The 4905-nt window shown below is 42.4% G+C and overlaps 1 non-coding gene across 1 annotated transcript; it reads right to left on the bottom strand.

Annotated features, from left to right (window-relative positions):
* Positions 1-244: 244 nt before the first annotated feature.
* LOC112085600 lies at positions 245-351 on the bottom strand. The gene has a single exon (XR_002898901.1). It is a non-coding gene; the product is annotated as a small nucleolar RNA R71 (small nucleolar RNA).
* Positions 352-4905: the final 4554 nt, after the last annotated feature.

The following is a 4905-nucleotide window of genomic DNA, read 5'->3' as shown; positions in this document are numbered from 1 at the left end:
CTCAAAGTTCCATGGGTTAGCAATGGAAGATCCCTTGAAACACTTGGATCAATTTGATAAGGTGTGTGATCTGACAAAGATAAATGGAGTTTCAGAAGACAGCTTTAAGCTAAGACTATTCCCATTCAGTCTTGGTGACAAAGCTCATCAATGGGAGAAGAATCTTCCAAGAGGCTCCATTCAAACTTGGGAGCAATGCAAGCAAGCCTTCTTATCTAAGTTCTTCTCAACCTCAAGAACTGCAAAACTGAGGAACCAAATCTCTAGCTTCACTCAGCACAGCAATGAGAGTTTTGGTGAAGCATATGAGAGATTCAGGAGCTACACAAACCAATGCCCACACCATGGGTTTAGTGAGGCTTCTCTTCTCAGCACACTTTATAGAGGAGCTCTTCCTAAGATTAGAAACCAGCTGGATACTGCTTCCAATGGGAACTTTCTGGGTAAAGAGATACATGCTGCTTTAGAGCTAGTGGAGAACTTAGCACTGAGCAATGATACCTATGGTGAAGACTATGACAGATCAAATAGGTCTGAAGGTTCAAGCTCAGAACAGAGGCTCACTAGGGAAGTTAAGGAGTTGAGAAATGAATTAGACAAGTTGAAGTTGGTAACTCACAAGCCAATGCATTTTGTTGGAGAGTATGAGGAACCATCTCAAATCTTTGAGAACATAAGTGAAGAGGGTCTCACCCAAGAGGAGCTTAACTACATTGGGAATCAGAGGTTCCAGAGATATCAGTATGGTAATGCCAATCCAAACCTTTCTTACAGGAACACCAATGTATCTAACCCACAAGACCAGGTGTATCCCAATTCTCAAGCTCCACAGAACTTTGTTCCCAAGAACAACTTTCAAGGGTCATTCCAACCCAAGAATCAGTTTGGTCAGAATCAGAGTTTTGGTCAGCAACAGCAACCATTTCAAGGTCCCAGTTTCAGTTCAGAGCAGCAAAAGGCACCACCAGGGTTTGGTCCACCACAGTTCCAACAGCAAGCGCCTGTTCAACAACAGTTTCAGCCACCAACGGTTCAACAGCAGCCACAGATGGGTACAGATATGGGTGGTATTCTGCAACAACTACTTCAGGGTCAACAGATCTTTGCAAGCCAGAATGCAGCCATGCAGCAGGAAATCAAGGAACTGAAGCAGAACCAGGCCTCAAGCTCAAGGAACCAAGGTCACCTACCTGGAAAACCAGAACCCAACCCCAAGGAATATGCCAAGGCCATTACACTGAGGAGTGGAAAGGAGTTACCTGGTATTGAGAACAACAATGTGATCATTGAGGACAATGATCAAACTGAGGGGGAGCAGCCTTAAAAGATGATCAAGTTGCTGAGAAACCAAGGACAGAAAAGGGTAAAGAGGTAGCAAAGGAACCAGAACCAGAAAAGAAATATGTGTCACCACCTCCATACCAACCCAAGCTCCCATTTCCAGGGAGATTTAAGAAGCAACTAGTGGACAAGGCAAGAGCTGTATTTGAGAAGGCACTCAATGAAACACCACTCACTATGCCTCTCATTGATGCATTCTTAATGATGCCAAAGATGGGAAAGTTCTTGAAGGATGTCATTCTGAACAAGACAAAAGAGCTTCAAGGCATGGTGGTGTTAAGTCATGAATGCAGTGCTATCATTCAAAAGAAGTCCATTCCAAGGAAGTTAACTGATCCAGGGAGTTTCACACTCCCTTGTGCCATTGGACCTCTTCTATTCTCTGGATGTCTTTGTGATATAGGAGCATCAGTCAGCTTGATGCCATTCTCCATAGCAAAGAAGCTGAGATTTAGAGTCTTCAAACCTGCAAGGATCTCTCTTATCCTTGCAGATAGATCAGTTAGATTGCCTGTTGGTATGTTGGAATATCTACTGTCAAGATTGGTGGTTTTGAGGTTCCAACAGATTTTGTTGTGCTGGAAATGGATGAGGAACCAGTAGATCCTCTTATCTTGGGCAGGCTGATATATTCATAAACTGCATCATTTAATGTACATATTCTAGTCCAAATCATGTCTCATTTGCATGCATTTTAGGTCTTTAGGCATTGTTTTAGGACTTAGGAGATTACATTAGGTCCAAGAGAGTTTTGCATGGTTTGGAGTGTTAAACAGGTGCTTTTGGAGCCAATTTGGAGTGGAGGATGTGATTCAGATGAAGAAATGGAGTTGGAATGATCAAAAATGGTGAAAATGAGCAATTTTGGGTTTCTCGGCAAAATGGTGTACTGAAGGTCGAAGGTTCTCGGCCAAAATTCCTTCCCGCGGGTAGAACTCTCGGCCAAAAACACGTGCCAAGGTTAAGTTTCTCGGCCAAAAATCTTGAGTGCAGATACATCTCGGATATCACGTTACCGGAAGGTCTTGCCGTCAGATTCAGCTGTCAGAGTTTTCATAAAAGTTGGCTATAATTGAGTCAAGAGTTAAGAACAGTTCGAATCAAAGCATTTGGACCACGGAGCTGAAAGATATGGTAATCGGAAGACAGACCTCTCTCGCATCCATTCCGGAGCAATCCGATACTCCTGAATGATCGCCTGTCCGGGGAACCTTCCGGTCCGATTCGGTTGTCGGGCGCTTCATCAAAGTTGTAGAAGATTGGATCATGGTTCCATATCAAGTGGAATAATGGAATTCGGACGCGTGAGAAGAAAGTTGAGCTCGTCGGAAGAAACCCCTGTCTCGCTGCCGTCTTGGACCGACCCGATGAGCGCCGAAGAATGCGAAGGACGGCGCACTTCCAGGCCGATTCGGTTTACGAGGCTTTCCTGAGAATCACAGCTATTTGAGTCCTCGTTCCAGAACGTCTGAGATCATTCAATTCGGATCTATGAGCAAGAAGTTAACGTCTCCGGAATGGACACATGTCTAGACGCCTCTCTCCGATCGTGTAAATGCACTGCAAAGATGAGCCCTCCAGGAAGACTTCCACTTCGCAAGCACCGAAGCTTCCTTCACTAAAGTTAGAGATATATGCGTCCTCTGTCCTCTGCAACCGGAATCACTCAATTCGGACAAGTATATTAGAAGTTACACTCTCGGGAATGCGAAGTGGTCCAAGCTGCTCTGAATGCTGCGAGAAAGCCTTGCGACTTGGTTAACTCGCAGGCCTGAAGAGGAATGCCTGGAAATTGATGATGCGAGTTGATAAGTGCGGGTAAGCTATCAATGGATGAGGTCTGAGGCTCCCGAGCAGGAAAATTGCTAAGTCCACAATACTGCGACTTGGGCATGCTACCTGGGAGACACTGGAACCAAGCCGCATGATCATTCGTAATTTACTCCGACTTGAGCCTGCGACCTGGGACTAGGGATGACCAAGTCGCACATGTACATTCCCCAGAAACCGCCTTGGTCCTGCAAGTTGAAGAAGAAGAAGATTAAGCCGCAGCAAGACTCGCAAAACACTCCTACTTGGGCGTGCGGCTAAGACAAAGCGATTTAAGTCTCACAAGACAAGTTCTTCATCTACTGCGACTTGGGCATGCTACCTGGGAGACACTGGAACCAAGCCGCAGGATTTCCACTTTACCCACTAAAGCCGGGTCAGGACCCGGTTTGTTCCGGGCTGACCCGGTTCATTAGCACTTGGTATATATAGCTTTTTGGTGAAAAACCCTAGACATCTTATCTTCTCTCTTAGTTTCTCTCTAGTTTTCTTTCCTTTTTAGTGTAAAAACGAGTTTGACTAAGAGATATCTAAGGGATTTGATCATTCCAAAGCTGTTTCTTATCATCTCATCATCTCATATCTGCTTCTAATCATGATTAACATCATCTCTTGCAAAAGATTAGATGTGTTCTTCATGATTAGTGAGTAGTCATCTTTTAAACTTCTAGGTGTGTAGATTAGGGTGCTTAGATGTTTGATTTGTGATGTTTAGGGTCTAGATTCTCATTTCATTTCCTTAGTTAGCTGCTCTTAATGCTAGATCTCTCATTATAAGCTTGATCTAGAACTTAGGCATTTCTCCACCCACAAGGTGTTTGATGAAATGCCTGAATGAGCTAACTTAAGGGTTTATGCCTTTTTCATCATGGGAATGATTTGTTAAATGCATGAATGACATATTAGAACTGTTTCTTAATGCTCATTGATTCATATTTCACAAATGATGATTTGGTTTGAAAGTGGATTAGTGTAGAGATTAATGCCTTCATGAGAGGATTAGTCTAGATTAGAGTTCTAAGTTGAAATGTTTGAGATCATGTGATTGCTTGTTATGTCTTTCTGTATAAGATTCAGTCTTCTTGGTTGAGAGATTGTTTGGTCACTTATTAGGCTTGATGCATTATGCTTGCTGATTGCTTGATTATATCTAATGGTTGTTAGACTTGATTAAGTGATTTGCAAAGGGATTATTGTCATGGGAATGAATTAATCTGATTAAGAAGCCTAGAATAAAGAGTAGCAAGTGTTGCATTATGTTCTTAGCATCATGATTCAATATCTAAAGCACCCTAATCAATGATCACATCTAGAGGTTTAGCTTTTATCATTTGCTTAATCACCATCATCTTGTTTTGTTTGCTTGCTTAGTTCATTAATCATAGCTTGTTTGTTTCTTGTTTTATGCTTTCTTGTTACTTTGTTCACACCAAAACTCATTTTTGATCACTTGACTTAAGAACTTATCACATAAACTAGTGCCTAACTATCACACATATGGATTGACACTCCTTATACTACTTTGACAAGGGGATTGATAACCCTTATTAAGGCCTTAAAAACCTTACTTATCAATTGGCGCCGTTGCCATATTGTGTGGGGATTGTTAGCATTAGTTTCTGATATAGTTTTTGAGATCAAGTTTCTTTTGTTTTACTGATCACCTTTCAAGTTCTGTCTTTGTTCTCAGGTTTATGATCACAAGAGGCCAAGCCAGAAAACAAAGAGAAAGAG

This window comes from Eutrema salsugineum, unplaced genomic scaffold (genome assembly GCF_000478725.1).
Source record: "Eutrema salsugineum unplaced genomic scaffold, Eutsalg1_0 scaffold_3, whole genome shotgun sequence".
NCBI lineage: Eukaryota > Viridiplantae > Streptophyta > Magnoliopsida > Brassicales > Brassicaceae > Eutrema > Eutrema salsugineum.
Note: the sequence above shows the minus strand (reverse complement) of the source record. Positions and strands in the feature narration are given on the sequence as shown.